We start from the raw sequence: 17,448 nt of genomic DNA, 5'->3' as shown, positions 1-17,448 counted from the left end.
GTGATTTGTTGGTGTTTTCCCTCCAACCTTAGTATCTACTTTAACACCATAAAATCTTGAGTTGACAAAGCAAGAGAAAATGAGGTTAACATAAAGAGCCTTGTTGAGTCACAGAATCTTCTGTTCTAATATCATCAAAAAAAGTACCCAGTACATGCTCCCTTAATATAAAGTTGTGTTAAAATATTAAAACCTGCCCAAAATGTTTTGGTGACACTGGAAGCAGTAGAAAGTGGCGTATCGTAACTGAAAAGCTCTTTGGAAAACAGTTCTTTGTGACACATGTAAAAGGTACAGAGCAGCATTAGCATTCATTAGGAGTCATGTCATCGGCCACCTGGCAACTCTCGTTTTTGGTCCAACCCCCGGGGGAAATATCTGGCTCTTCAGCTGCTACATGTTCCTCTGTGCTCATCATCTATTTGTTAACTGTGACTGGTTGCTGTTTAGTGCTCAGCAGTGACCTTTTTTCTCCAAACACCCGCCCGCCACTTGAGCTTGAAGTTGCTGGAAAACCAAAAATCTTAAAGATTCTTCCTTCTGCTCACTTGCTCCATAATAGGCTTTAAGTTTTTACAAAAATTCTTTAAGAAAAAAACCCTTTACATATAAATTCTGCCTGGCAGTGTTAAGACTCCCAAACTTGGAGAACAGGAGATGTTTCTTTGATATAAAAATCATCCTCCTTACCCTGTATTCCCAGAGGCTGACCTTCAAATGGTGAATCCCATTTCAGGCTGTCCTCCCCTCCCATACTTCTTCTACCTCGTGCACCTGAAAACCAGATTTAATTTAGTCTCAAAATGAATCTGTCACTTGTAGTCGCTGGCAATTTCTTCAGGTTAACAGAGGCACAAGCGACGGTGCAGCTCCCATTTATTGGTCACAGGAAACTAAGAACTTTCACTTTGTGTCATGGTCCTGAGTCTGAGGACTCAGTGTTTTGTGTTTCCTTATGCTTTTGTTCATTCCGAGTGTGTATTCTGTTGTTATTTTGCCATTTGTTAGGTTTCTGTTCTTTGCCTGCCTGCTCCCACTTCTCTGTTCCCTCTGTCTGTCCATGGTGTTTTTGTGTCTGCTCATGAGTCTGCCTGTCAAGTTCAGTGTCCTGTCTGGTTCTGTCTGTTAATTTCCTGTTTTATTCTGAAGGTTCATGTCTGATGTGAGTGTGTTCAGTTTACATTTCCCCTGTCCCGTCAGCTCTGATTTCTCCCAGCTGTGTTGCCCTCCTGTCTCTTATCCCCTGATTACTGGTGTGTGTATTTAAGCCCTGTGTGTTCTCCTGCCTGTTGCCGGTTCGTCTGTATTACTCCATGTAAGTCCGCGCTTTTCTGCATTCATCTGTGTCTCTCTGCGTTTTTGTATCCTCCGTCAGTCTGCGTCTCTCTGCCTTTCTCCCCGTGTCCTGTGGATTTCTAGTTGCTCTTTAGTTTTCCCAGTTTAGGTTTCCGTTAGTCTCATTATTCGTTTTCTGTTCCTGCCACTGACACCTTGTAAATAAACTCCACTAATCTTTTCATACACTGCTTGCTCTTGGGTCCTTTTTCCAACTCCACACGGCTCGCCTCGGCAGCCGTGACACTTTGCTCAGCAAAACACCTCAGCCTCTTTCCTGTGGAGCCCATCAGCTCTCTGATCAGAGGGAGTTAAGTTGGGCAGACTTTACCAAGGCTGAAGCTGTTAAATGGATCTGGCCTGCAGGTTGCAGATTCCATTCATGATACTACTGAACACATTCAAGCTTTGTGAGACACCCGTCGTGACCCAGCGGGGAGCTCAGGGGGAGAAACTATTTAGCCAGCTCAGCATGTATACTGAGCAGGCACCATTACATCCCACTGCAACATAGGTAGTGGGATTGGAAGCCATTTTGGGGGGGAGACAATTTAATTTCACTACACAGTATGTCTGTGGGATGAAATAAGTTAGTTTGTCTATACATGAATGCTTTGTGGCATCTCTGCTTTTCTGTTTCATCGCTTCATCTGTTTTATCCCACCATAAAGAGCCAGCGGTATTTCCAGCAATTGGTCTTCTAATGTCGCTGAGAAATGGCAGCATTTTACTAATGCATGTGTGCAATTTCAGAGCTTGTTTCTTCCCTTACATTTGTCTACACAAAAAAGGTTTGTCAGCATTAAATTAAATGTTCATAATCTCTATGATGAAATTAATTTGGTGGCTATAATACATAAACACGACCCCTGCTAGTGTTATATCTGAGGCAATTTGTGGTGCAGTCTGTACATGTACCCTAACAATAACTACACAAAAATGCATTAGCTATAGAAAACTACACCCAAATAAGCAATCGGTGGAATCTGGCTACAAAGGGCGGTTGGGGTATGATCTGATCATTTTTTGGTAAATAGTTCCTATATATTTGTTACACCTTGTGTCCCAAGACTGCAAAGATGTTCTGAGACGAGCATGATGTTGTCTGATTGCCGTTTAATTTATTTATCAAGCATAAAGCCACTGTCACCCTACTGAAAACTACACACTTTATGCTTTTGTTGCATAAACCTTGGTCTCATTTGTCAAGCTCTGCACATTGTTCAGCTTTCACCTTGACTACCTCTATCTTTTGTGCACTACAAAAAAAATGTTAGCATTAGACTAAAAGAAACCTTAATATAATCCTTAACCAGAGGCAGGAATCCGCTACTTGAACTGTGGCTTTGATGTTGCTCCTCCACAACATAAAGCTGTGACTCATGGGACCTCACAGGTTCAGGCAGCAGCTTTAGATGTCCTTGGAAACAAGATTTTGAAGTTTGCAGCAGCTTTGTTTGCCTGGTTTCACACTATAGAAATATAACACAAGGGCCTTATACAGTTTGAGGGAAAAACTAAAGACCTAAAAAGGTTTTTCTTTTCTTCCGTGTTGTCTTAAACACAGGCTGGCTGCTTTAATTTCCAGCAGCAGGTGAAGTAATGCAAATTCCCATTCATCTGTAAAAAGGAAAAGTTGACTTTGAATGCTGCCTCTCAAAAAAATGCATCTGACCTCATTAAAAGGGATTCACATTAAAGATTTATGTGCATGGGCATATCTGTGTCACAGAGGCGATATGCTGCGCGCAAAACTTTGTGTTGTGAAGCAACTGAAAAGTAGTTTGCATGTGTTTTTTGTCTATTTTCTTTTTTTTTTTTTTTTTTTTTTTTTTAAATTGCAGTGCTAGCACAGTGAATTACACAAACACCTTTCTGGTCGTTTGTGTTGATTTGTATGACAGAGCACAGCTTTACACACTGGCTTCATTATTGTTCAGTTAATCGTTTAGTTTCATTACAGGACCAGGACAAGTTCAGCTGCGGCCGTTTTAGGTACTCCTGTGTCTGTCCTGCTGTGACTTTTGACAATGACTACTGTGAAAAAATCTATTTTATTGAAATAGAATGAATAGATAAGGACATATTACATCCAAACTGAGTAGAGTTCACTCATGGATATAGAAATGTTACGTGTCCCCTTCAAAAGCATTACAAATGTCATGTCAATGACATGAAAACAAAGCTTTGCTGAGATTTAAGAAATTAGGTAACCAGCATCTGTGGAGAACTTTCATCAATCTGGTTACAATAATAACTACTGTACGTGGTTAAAGTCAGTGGATAATAATCATGCTTCACAATAATAAACACTTTTCTGTCTGCTCTTTTTGTCTTTTTTTGGAGAGTATGTTACTTTGAAACAGCATCTAGGAGCAAAGAGTAGTTTCTTTGCTCTTGTCATCATTTTCTTTGGTAAGTAAGGATCCAGAAATATAAGAAAATTACCTTTACAGTTGTAGGAAAAAAGAAAACCATCTATTCAGTTTAATAGTAAATCATATAACAATAACATATTTCTTTCAATTAAATATGCGGAATTGATAAGATGGTTTCCCCTTATTTTTTAAAATTATGATTAATCTTGTTGAACCCATATGGCATGCAGTTTTAGAGCCACCTGGCACTCAAGAGTGGTTTTTCTATTGAAAATTGATTTGAGAATTTTATATCATCTGGATATGTAGTGCAAAGACATGGACAGAGAGATGATTACTGTACCTTTTTTAAGCAAGAAATTTGCATCTCCTGGCATTTCCACTAATAGTCTCCTCGTCTCTGACACATTTTACACAAGTGCCTGGATTATTCTAATTAGAAAGGGCGATCATTTCCAACACTGAATTTTTCCTCCTGGATCCAGACATAATGTTAGATGAAACAGGGAAATCTGTTGAAAATTGGTTAAGTAATGACTACGGTTCTGTTACTTGGTGGGTTCAGATCTACAGCCATATAAATGCGTCACTGATTTAAGTGTGATCCTTCTGCCATGCAAACGTGTGAAAACTAACAGTTGGGATGATAGTGAGAACCAGCGGGTACGAACTAGGTGACAAGTGTAAAAGCTCAGATTAAATTAAACTCGTGCATGCTCAAGCAGGTCAGACACCTTTTCTAGAAGACTGTGTTTTTCTCTTATTACACCTCATAATTAAGACAAATGGAGCAAGGTTTGCTATTTAATATTTCTCTTGGGTCATGTAACAATCTCATATTCAAAATTGAACTCTAATTGCAATTAAAGGGGTACTGCAACATAGAAGATAAATTATTTGTTTTACATTAATAGTTACAAGTACTCTATCTTTCCCAGTTTCTTGTGATTATCTCAAGGATGGCTTTGGTGAACAATTGCCTTTTGAGTTTTTCTATCTTATCAATGTAACTTCTGCAGAACAAACATCTGTGTGTGGCTGTATGTTGAACAGTCAAGCAGCATATGGCCCCATATTGTTTGTCAGGGAGGAACAGTTTACTGTAAAATAATGGCTGATGCTGAGTTAGCAGATTAAAGAAAAAAGCCCACATCTGGCTGTAAAGCCTATTCCAAGGTTATAAAGTCTATATAAAATATAGAGTCCATCTGGATACGTGCTATTTTGTGCAGGCTCAAGTGTTTATGAAATCTGACCGCGTGTTGTTTTATAGTTATATACAAATTAATTGATGACAGCTACTTTTAGCAAACTAAAATGAAGTTAGAGACACTTTTGTACACTTAGCAGCACCTCTGTGGATAGTCTGTTGTGCATAGTACTGTGCAAAAGTCTTGAGCCACCTCTGATTAATTTGTATGTTTTTAGGTGCAGCAATTTATTAGGCTAAATGTACAAACATACATGAAAATACAGTATGTAAGACAAAAATATAGTTTGTCTAATTCTAACAAGATTGAAACTCAATATTTGGTGTGACCACCTTTATTCTTCAACACAGCTTGAACCAACTTAAGCAAGCTGTCTTGCAATGTCTTTCAGTAGTACTCAGGAATAGTTCTCCAAACTTCTTGAAGGACTTCTCTGGATGTTGGCTGCCTTCTGGTCCACTTTTTGTCAAGATGATCCCACACTGCTTCAATAATGTTGAGATTCAGGTGCTAGGAAAGCCAATCCATGACTGAGAGGATTCTGTTGTGTTTGTCTATCCAGGTATGCTTTTACTGCATTGGCAATTTGATTGGGATCATTGTCATGGCTCCTTGACAGCCACGCTTGCAATGAAACGAGGAAACAGTTAAAATAAATATAATCAGAAAGCCTGGAGAACTATTGTTGAAGAAACTCTGGCAGCTTGGAAGCAAACTTTAGAGAAATGATGGGTGACTCAAGACTTGCACAGTAGTGTAGTTATATATAAATTAATTGATGCCTGCTGTTTTTTAACCAATTAAAATAAGGCCAGAGCTAATTTTTGGAACGGCAAGTACCACCTTTGAGCTTAGTCTGTCGTGTTTTACGCTGAAAAAGCAGGCGGTGCACCATCGTCACAGCTGTTTTCAACAAAAAAGGAAGCTAGCAGAGGCAAAGGTTAGTTGCAACAAAGGAACCAAGGGAAAGAAACAGAAGGAACAGCATGATTGAGAAGCCGGAGATCAAGACACTAATCAAAGGCACGCATGGATCTGTAACTCTGCAGCTGGGTGCTCTTTCCTGCTCGCAGACACGCTTTAACCTGCAGTGACCAGAGGGAACAAAGAGTCACACTTTAATTGATTTTACTTTTATGTTCTGTTGCTTAATGGAAATCAAATCAAAACTCAGCCATGGGCCACTCAGCCTTTCTCTTCCTTTTCCTCTCCCCCCCACACACCCCTACCCTTCATCCCAATCCTGTGCCGTGCTGCTTTGAAGTGTAAATCAGATTCTAGTGATGTATGAAAATAAAGTGCAGACTGTACACTAGAGATCATTTTGCAGCACTGAGGGCATGCAGGGTGTAACCAGAAGTAACTGTCTTTTTTACAATATGTTTAGGTCAATAATGCTTTATACTGTACAGCTCCGTGTATTTGTGTGTGTGTGTGTGTGTGTGTGTGTGTGTGTGTGTGTGTGTGTGTGTGTGTGTGTGTGTGTGTGTTTGATGTGTTTGTCATTCATATACCTGCAGTTTGTCCTTTCATCCAGCTTCAACTGTAGAGAAAAACGCAGTGACCACCAGGTGTTCAAGTACTTCTGCTGCTCTTTCTTCATCATACTTTACCCTGATCTTTGTTTTCAGAGCTTTTTGGGGATTTTATAATAAATAGATCTTACTGCTGAGTGAAAATAAGCAGATTCTTTTATAACAGAGCTCTGAGCTACGAATGAAAAAAGCATGCTTGATGTTGAGTTCAGTTCTTTTTATCTTACACCCATGTGACTTTTGCTTCCTTTCATTTAAAATTCTTTCCTTGAATTCTCAGCGATTTATTAAAGAAAGACAAAACGCTAATTACTTTCACTTGGCTTGAACTCATCTATGTACTTTATGAAAAGAGCACATTTTTATAGATTCTCACAGTCATTTGGGTAGTTGATGTTCATGTCCTATATTTTTCATTATTGTGTATAAAATTCAGTTTCTGAAATTATACATTACTTTAGCAATCAGCTAAAAAAAAAAAGAAAAACACTGCTTTTAAAATAAAAAAACCTTAGCAAAATTTTAGCCGTGATAAAATATTTGCAGTAAATAATAATAAAATTGGCCACTTTATAGGCACCAGCAGTGACCCAGACAATGAGTCAATCAGTGCTTGTGACTGAGTTTCAGTTTTACGTCATTTTTATTTATAAAGCATCAAATACTAATGAAAGTCATCTCAAGACATTTTACATAGTGAGGCAAAGAACCTACATATTTATTTATATATAAAAAAACACAACCCTGTGAACACAGCACAGTGGGAAGAAAAACAAAGTCTCTTTTAAGAGGAAGAAACCTTTGGCAGAACTAGGCTTAGGGAGGGCGGCCATCTGCTACGACCGGTTCGGGTTAGGGGAAAGCAAGAGAGGCAACAAACAGCAAACAAGGGAAGACACAAACTACTAGAGAGATTATACACAATGACATGCAATTTTTAACTATTTGTTTATGATGCTATTTATTTAATAAGTGTAGTCATTAAATTATGTGTTACCCCACACACACACACACACACACACACACACACACACACACACACACACACACACACACACACACACACACACACACACACTTCTGTGGTTCACAAAACATAATTTATGAAGCTACTGTGGTAACAAACAAAGTGAGATTTTTGCAGAGAAACACGTTGATGCATGGTTGGCACCAGCAGGTTTGCACACATTACCCACAAATGACAGAGAGTCAGGGCAGAAAGTACAAGTAATATGTATCCCAGGATGCCCCCATTCATCAAAACCTTTCAGGTGAGACACTTGTTTTTAAACTAAAGAAGTTTAAAATAGTGGAGTAAATAATTCAATAAAATGAATTCAATAAAATAAATCAGGATAGAACTATGGCTTAGACATATAGTGCAACTTTAATTGAACTCAATGATCATCTGCATGTAATTTAATGTGGGGAAAAGGTCCAATTTGATATTCATTTTCACTGGGTCCCCCCTACCTCCTGGGCCCCTGTGGTACTGACCTAGCTGCTTCATTGCCTTTAATGAAAACCCACATTTTCACCTGAATGGCATAAAGACTCTTAATGATGTGACTGAATAAATTTAAGTCATTATTGCCTGTCTTTTGTTCAGCTTTAGCTTTAGCTTGCATCACATTCAGTCAGCCACACAATTTTACAGTTCGAAAGACTTCATATTGACAAGCAACCGGGACATCACAGGTGAGAAATATTTATAAACTATTAATAAACAAATTACAAGAATTAAAGGGGGAAACACAAAACACATAAAGGAAAAACTGAAAAATGTGATGAATATCACATTACAATTGCAAACATAGGAAAAATTAAATAAACGACAGTGTCTTTTTTTTTCTTTCTTTTTTGACTGGGGGATAGGACAGGGAGAAAGAATGAAAGAAAGAGAGGGAGAGAAAGAAAAATAGAGGGGAGAAGAGATGGAGGGAAAGGGGGGAAGAAAAAAAGAAAGAAAAACAAACAAAACACCTCGATCACCTGTATGGAGATAAAAAACCAGAAGAGAAAACAAACAACAAAGAGCAACATAATAAAGACAACACCATCACAATAAACTGGCTAACAGTAGATAACAGTATACTTTTTTAATTTCACCTGTTGAGAATGAAAAAAGAAAACAAGCAGAAGAAAACGAGAGCAATAGAATAAACAACATCACAAGGGTCTATGGGAATGTAACGGTAAATACTAAATATTAAACATTATTGTGCAGCACGTAAGATCGACAGCGCACAGTGTGCTTTGAGGTAGGAGCCAAAAAGGGTGTAGTTTGTGTGTGTGAGCACCCGTGTGTACACCTGTGAGCATGGACGAGCTTGTTTTTAAAAGGTTCCTTCATGTAACGATCTGCTAGAGGGTGTGGGGAGCCACTGCCCCGTCCACCAGGGCATGAAGCAGGTATGGAGGAGATCAAAACTCCAGACATCCAGAGCCCCCAGAACACAAGAGACCAAGGAAGACCAACGGAGGGGCAGCCGCGCCACTGTCCCAGTAAGAGCTGAGGAGAGTCCCAGATGAGGGTTCACTCAGCAGCCGCGGAGCAGAAGCCAGGGGGGGTTGCAGTGACGTGCCCGTGAGCTCCGCCGGCAGCCAGCTGTGCCAGAGTGACCGAGCCCCAGGCCGAGAGGCCGAGGGCACCTCAACCCTGAAGTGGCCTAAGCGAGCCCCAGGCTCCAGCCCCCGGGGTAGTCACACATCTGTCTGCTTCCCAGGTGTTTGGTGGCAAATTTAAACTTTACATCACTTCCACTTTCCCACACTGTCAAACTCATTGTGATGTCACTGGTCTAGTCCACTCATCTTTCAGCTCAATCATCTGTCATTTTTCCTTGCAGACGCCTTTGTGCAACCCACCTCCTCCCAATCTGCACCTTTCCCCTGTTACACAGGCTCCATCCAAGCCTCCATCTTCATCTCCACCACCATCGTCTAGACTCCTGTGTGGTCCTGCCCTAATTCCTATCACTGCTGGCATTACGTCCTGCAGTGATGGGCCATCGGACTTCCATTGCCAAATGCTTTAAGTGAATTCTGTTCAGTTCCTTCAAATGTTCTCTCCTTATTTAACTGGTGTCAGGTAAAGATAGCTACGGGAAGAATATTCAACATGACAATCCACTTTTCTTTTGAGACGATATGTTTAGGTTTGAGCCCAGACACACCACATGTGTTCGAAAACAAATATTTGTAGAGGATTTTATTGAAATGATGGATGATGGTAGCTGACGTTTATTTCAAGACAGGATAAGGACACATTTTTAAAGTGCTGGCAATCCTGGATTGAGTATGTGCCGATTTTAAACAAGCTAAAAATAACTTATAATAATAATATTAATAATAATAACTTGTACTTCCTCCCCTAGTTGCTAAGCTACTCAAAGTTATGATAGTATTACTGTAGGTTATTTACTTTCTTAATTAGGTTTAGGGGTTTTGATTTTATATCAAACTGGTTGTACAAAAAAAAAAAAGAAAAAAAGAATTTGAAGCCAGTTTGTGGTGTTGTGATATACCATGTGCATCCCAAATAAGAACTTAAAGCAGACAGGTCTGTGTGAAATATATAGCCATGCCTGTATCCAGCCTTAGATAACACTGCCTGGATGAGTGGTTTTGGGCATGTCCCAGTGGCAGGATCCCCCGGGGCAGACCCAGGATATGCTGGGAAGATTATGTCTCTCGGCTGGTTTGGAAACACCTTGGTGTCCCCCTGGCATCTCTGCTTAGACTGCCACCCCTGCAGATCAGTGGCAATGGATGAATGGATGGTTCATGGTTTCAGCTCAGTACACTAGATGATCACCAAAAAATATAACTGAAGATCATCACATACACCACAGGGCCAACTTCAAATTCATTAACATTTCTGGTTAAACAGGCATTGAATTGTAATTGTGACCTCAGAGGTTATTTTGTTCATCCAGGAATAACACGTGCATAGGCATGTTGAGTCATAACCCCTAAAAGCCTTTTTCTGACTCAAAGTGTTGAAGTCATTCCTAAGTCAGTCTCCCACAGCAAAGGGATGTCACCTTTAATATCAGTCAAACTGTGGAAAAGTGAATTTGCGGCATGATTTTCTACTTGTTAGACCTTTACTTTAGTATCTTTAGACAACTCAGGTTCGGTATTACATGTTAAAGCTTGTTAGGAAATGTGAATCATTCGTGGCTTAAAGGCTTATAAACAAAAGGATTTAAGACAGATTATTTTTTTTCTACAAAGCTCATATAATAAGGATTACACATAAACCCCCAAGGTTTATTACAAAATAGAAAAGACACAGACAATTTTTCCAGAGAATAAAATGTTCAGGAAGCGTTACTTTATTCATTCATCGTGCTAATGGAAAATGTTTTTGTGAATTACACTGTTAAAAACAAATCTACAAAGATGTAATAAAATTACAAGGTGATTGGATTTAAGAAAACATCTTAATTGATTGTAAAATATTTCAAGCTCCAATATTGCTACAAAACACTGAAAAGATTCCCTTACCTTCACTCTTGAAAAAGAAAAACCTACCACGGAGGCTTTGGGATTCTCATTCTGGGCAGCATAAATATATGCATGATGTCAAGTACTGCAAGTTTAGCCAAAATCTTTTCATTCTTGCATGAGAGAAAAGAAAAGAAAAGAATCTAAAGCTGAAATGGAAAAAGTAGGGCAAAGAAAGGAGACTTTATGCCGGGTATTAGACTCCCCTATTGTAACGGTCAACGATGATGAGTTTATTTCAGCTCTACAGTTGCCGAATAAAAGGTGGCCAGAGGTTGAAAAGCTTCTCTGAATGAAGGTTAGAAATATTCAAATGCATGAAGCTGCAAACTATCATACACATAATAATACAGCAGATTCTCACTAGATGTATTTTCTGACATGTACAAAATTCTTAGCAGTAACAAATAATTATAAGCCAAAGTAGTAGCTTGATCACAAGAACAAAAAACGAAAAGAACAAAAGAAGAACAAAACAGCATGCACGGCACATTTGCATTTTTTCAGCATAATAATATGATCTGCATTTCTTGGTTTAAAAAACGAGAGCATCTGACAGGAATGCTACAAGACATCAAAGCAACCTGATAACCATCTATCAGCCGTTAAACTTGAGTTAAATTAAACCATTCTGGATGTTTAACACGTTAGAGAGCTGACAACTCCAGTGCACTTTTTACGTCTCTTTTTAAACACCTACAACAAGAAAGCACAATCACTGGGTGCCCTGGTAACTAGCTTCAAAATGGTGCATTCTTTTATTTTATAAACCATACACACCTGCAATTTCTGTCAGTTTCTTTTGAAGTGAAGCTCTGGGACTCTTTGAGGTTGGTATTAGGGCTCTATAAGCCACCGAGCCAAGCAACTGTCACATTCGGTCTTAGCAAATGGGCTTGTCTGCATGTCTGATTAATTGCTGTGTGCGAGAGGTTATCCTCTAATCATCACTGCAAGTTCATACAGACAAAGACACTACCTCTGTAAGTTCTTTAACTGTGGCCACGGTAGCCATTAATTAGCACACACTCAACACATAATTACTAGGCAGTGCCAACCTGGAAATATGAAGCAGATATTTGTGGTATTTTGAACCAACTTTCAAACCTTCCCTTGAAATTATGCACTTCGACTCATTATGAATTGTCCACTTTTACTACATAGTATTTTGATGTGCTATTCAAAGTCTCAAGTGTAAGTTTTTGTACATCCACTCACCGACACCATCATGTGCTTGTCAGAAGGGGAAAAGGAGCGATCAGATATGGAGCAAATGTGATTTTCCTACCCCCTCGAGAGTGTCTGGTGAGGATAACACTCCTCAGATGTCTGGCACGTTTAAAGGCTTGTCTCCACCTCAGTCTGAATACCATGATATATATATATATATATACATGTACACAAATAGATCACTTACAGCTCCAGTTTCCATCATACTTGTGAAGGTGGACATAGTTTAATAAATGTAAATGTTGGTACATTTATGTTGTGTTGCCTCCAGAAGAATGAGCTGTCTGTTTGAGGTGGCCAGCAAAAGAAAATAAATACCTGGGCTTGGGTGTAGAAGCAACACTACAAAAATTGTATAATTGCTCAAACAGCTGTGGAATATCTAAATCTGCATGTAGTAACATTTTAATAACATTTTTTCATGCTCTCTTTCTTTCAGGTTTTTCCGTATATGCTTAGCATTTATGGACAGAGAATAGCTTCTGTTCTTGAAATGATGATTACACATAAATCATTTACCCAAGAATCAGATAAATATTTGTATTTTTTAATTTTAATTTAAAATATGCTTTCACTTATCCATATCTCTTTTTCTGACCTGCACCTTGTTAAAATACTCTATTTGAGGTGGTGTAACTAGTCTTTGCTGGCAACAGCTGAAGGCCACAAATTCAGAGCAGAGAAGTCTTTTTTTAATTCGCGCTGAAGTGCTCTGAACATTTGTAATTTTAAACAAGCCCCCATATTATTTAAGTGGTTGTGGAGCTATATTTCTTGATGTGGACACAGGGATTGTGAGATGGGAATCACATTAAGTTCAAGCTCATTTGTTCATCACAAGTGTGTCTCAGAGGACTCCAGAGAGAGAAACTGCAAACCTATCCAGATCTCTCTAATCATACTCATGACATTACAAAATGAAGTGCTGTAATACATGATGAAACAACTGAAATGCAAGGCAACAAACAAAGCACAGAACTCAGAATAGACTCATACATCTAATCTACAAGAGGTGGACGAAATATCACAAGTGCAGCATAATTTAATTCAACAGCCCTGCTCTGAATAATAGATTTGTCAAGCTTAAAGTAATAAATTGTTTTTGTTGAGACGAGATGAGAGAAGCCGGCTCTGGAAAATTTTATTCTGTGTGTTTCTATTATTATGTTACACAGTGTTAAGCAGAGCTGGTGTGGACAAAATATAACGTCCACCTTATAATTTAATATATTTGTAGTTAGCGATTGCTGCGGGGCTCCAGAACACGATTTTATGAGGTTGCAGAGATATTGTGTTCACTCCCTGTACGTCCTGAAGTCTAGTCTTGTTTACCTGACACCGTCAACCTTCCCTCGGCACAATCAAAGCTGCATCCATCTAGTGGGATCACATTTGAAGTATAGCATCCTTTCACTACGAATAATTTGAATAGTCTCATCTCTCTGTCAGCTCTCTGAGTGTTATTAACATGCTGTGCTCTGCAGGCTGCCTGTGCAGAAACTCTGCTTTTCAAATAAAACCATCGAAATGAGAAGCCACAGGTCTTGAGGAGGTACATGGCCTTAATGGACCAAAAAGCAAAATATATGTCTTTAATTTTAGCAAGCATTTGCTAATAAAATAGGCTCCGAAAATGGCTGAAAAGGAAAAAACAAGTACAGAGGGTCGCCATTTAAGGATGCACGTTTACTTTACCAGAGGAGGCAAAAACAGTTCTTCAGGTTAAATCTGTGTTTTTAGTGTTTCTTTCTCTCTTTTTTTTTAATGCAGCAAAATGAAGTGATGTATCTGAAAGTGATGGCAGGGGGCTTGAGGAGAATAGATGTTTGGTTTGACAGCATATTGAAGAGAAAAGCTAGGTGAACTCACCAGGGCTTTTTAGAGGAAATAGAGTTTACTAGCTCAGTTTGGTGCCTTGAAAGAGAAGCCAGAGAGCTTTCTCTGTGCAGGCAGGAAGGAATCAAGTAAGGTTATTGCAATTTTAGTCTACAGAAGTCAAAAAGAAAAGTAAGCAGAAGCACAACTTTCTCTTCACAAGCACTTATCTTCTATTATAGTCAAACACACCAAGGGGAAAGAAAAAAAAGGACTCATTCAAATACTGACATGATTTCCAGGTAGTTTTGATCAGCCTTGAAACACAGAATTGCTGCAGCTATACTGCTTTGGAAATAATCTTTTTGTCTAAGGAAAATTTCAAAAATGGTTTTGACTGAAAGACACATTGTTCTTTGTGCTCCCCTGCAAAACAAGTAACTCAGTGAGATTTCTGAAAGAAAAGACACTAATCTCTCTTCTAGTTTTATGCTGAAGGTCTTCTTGTATCATAAAACATTTCGGTAAATTAAATCATCTAGCATTGATGCTTGCTTACCCTGCCACTATGTTGTAAAGCTCCTTCCTCACAACTAATTGTACTGACTCATTTTATTTATTTTCTGTGTTAACGTTAAGTAAATTAGTGTTCCAGTAGCCTCAAAGTTTGTGTCATTCACAGAATCTGCATGTCACAAAATTGAATTTACTTATGTTTAGTTCAGTCAGTACAGCTGCTTATTAAACGAAAAAAGAAAAGAAATGATTAAAGCTGAAATTCTGTACTTCGGACAAATCTTGATTTGTGTATCAGTTTGGTAAATAAAAAAACAATCTTTTCAATAGGACGTTTAGACATTTAATTCTGAGAAGCATCTAACAGACTGTTTAATCTCAGTGAAAGGTAATGTCTCAAATTCTTATTCAAATGCGACTTCTGTGAATATTTCTGTTCCTAAGTGACCTCAAGTTTAAACTATGAGGAAAAAAACCTAAAACATTACATCAAACACTACCTTAACAAATTTTGAATGAGTTAAACAAAAAGCCATGCCTGCTTTAGGTCTGCTGCAATTACACGGTACAGACATTAGTGCTGGGCCACCAGCACATGTCACCTACAGAAGCTGCTCAGTCATGGAAACTAATGCAATGAAGCTCCCAGTGTACAGTTTTTGTGCTGATGTTAGTGTCAGAGCAGGTTTGTAGCCCTGTGATTAGTGAATCAGCAGCACTCTGTCAACTTTTGTTCAACAAAATACACCTTAGCATTTGGTGACTCGTGTGACTCATATTCATGTGGTCAGCCACAGGGTGGCTGAGCTGCTGTGTTTCCTCAACATTCAAACTTTGCAAAAACACCACTTACAGTTGATTGTGGAATACTTAGGAGGTAAAAAATGTCAAAAATTGACTCTGACTTGGATCTTACAGCACCCATTTTTAAATTCAGTGAGCTCTTAAGAATGACCCGTTCAATTCAACTCTGTTCAGTTTAATTCAATTGAATGCAATTTTATTTATATAGCATCAAATCACAACAACAGTTGCCTCTAGGTGCTTTATATTGTAAGGTAAAGACCCTGCAATAATACAAACAAAACAGAGAAAAACCCCACCAATCATAGGACCCCATATGAGCAAGCACTTTGGGAACGAAATACTCCCTTTAAACAGGAAGAAACCTCCAGCAGAACCAGGCTCGGGGAGGGGCGGCTATCTGGTGAAGAGAGGACAAAGACACTCTGTGGAAGAGAGCCAGAGATTAATAATAACTAATAATTAAATGCAGAGAGGTGTATAAACACATAGTGACTGAAAAAGATGACTGAAGGAGAAACACTCAGTGCATCATGGGAATCCCCCTGCAGGCTAGACCTGTTGCAGCATAACTAAGAGAGGATTCAGGGTCACTAGATTTGCTTCACCTATATGCTTTAACAAAAATAAAGGTTTTAAGCCTAATCTTAAAAGTAGAGACGGTGTCTGTCTTCCAAATCCAAACTGGATGCTGGTTCCACAGAAGAGGGACCTGAAAGCTGAAGGCGCTGCCTCCCATTCTGCCTTTAAAAACTCTAGCAACAACATGTAAGCCTGCAGTGGGAGAGCAAATTGCTCTGATGGTGTGATGGTACTATAAGGTCATTAGGATAAGATAAGGTCTGATTATTGAAAGCCTTGTATGTAAAGAGCATGATTTTATGAGTCCTAGTTTGAAGTCTGGGTGATGTTCTGTATTTATCATTTTCTTGCCAAAACATATAAAATCATGGAGTTCAGCTGAGAGAGAACTAAAGGAAACAATATGCACAATTGAACTGTCAGTTTTAATGTTCAGCTGAAAAATATACTGATAAAAACGTGAATGTGATTATCAAACGTAAATGAATGTTTTCATTAACTGAGCAATAAAGATTTATAGCCGGTGTCATAATTGTAAATGACATCTTATACACAACATTTTAAACTTTTACCATGGACCTAAATTTACAGTCTAACTTAAAAGGTGCAAAGACTGCAAACAGTGTATTGACTTTCTGGAGAATCTAATGGTTTGGGATAAGTAGAAACAATGGGAAAAGCAAGAAAAATCTTTTTCATCAGATCCTTGTAACTAGAGAATAGGAACACCCTTCACATATTGCAAACTAAAACAAATCTACCTTTTGGCAGTCTGGCAGGTCTGTTAGCTGAGATGAATGGGCAGCATGCTCCTGCATTGATCATCTCACAGCCATAAATGGCTGCTGCTGCTGAGAAGACAGGACAGAGGTGGTGGTGGTCTTTTATAGAGGTGTCAGAAGCTCTGAAACAACGGACAGCGATATTAAATATGTAACAGTAAGAACAATAAACGAAGCAAAGATAACTATGAGCTAACCTATGTTCTGAAAGACGAATCAAGTTAAAGAGCAACTGATTTGCAGCACGGCTGAGCAACTGAATCTAATTGCAACAACTCTTCACTAAGTGACTCTGACAGGGAATAGATATTGCCTAACCAAACCAATAAGATAGGAAAGAACAAGAATAATGAAAATCAACTGCAAAACACACTGTTCAGAAAGTTCATTACTATTATCTTTTTAAATAACAAAATAGGTAGCATTTGTGCATTATCTCCTAAGCTCTTTCTTAAGCAGACTGTCTGGGTACAGTCTAGGGCCCAGATGTAGAAAATTAACACTATTCAGCTGTCTAATCTTTTGTTCCAAAGGCAGGCAATCTGCCGATCGAACAGGAAATCAGTAAAAGAAAAGCATCATTCACAGTTAGTTCTCTATGTTTTTTGAAAAACTACACAATTTTTGTCATTTTGCCTCTGTCCAACAAAACAGTTGATTTTAAATCAGACAATCAAGATGGGAATGAAGTGCAGACTTTCCGCTTTAATTCAAGGGTTTTAACAAAAGCATTGAATTAACTGTTTAG

This window comes from Rhamphochromis sp. 'chilingali' (assembly GCF_963969265.1).
Source record: "Rhamphochromis sp. 'chilingali' genome assembly, chromosome: 6".
NCBI lineage: Eukaryota > Metazoa > Chordata > Actinopteri > Cichliformes > Cichlidae > Rhamphochromis > Rhamphochromis sp. 'chilingali'.
This window is presented reverse-complemented; position numbering follows the sequence as displayed.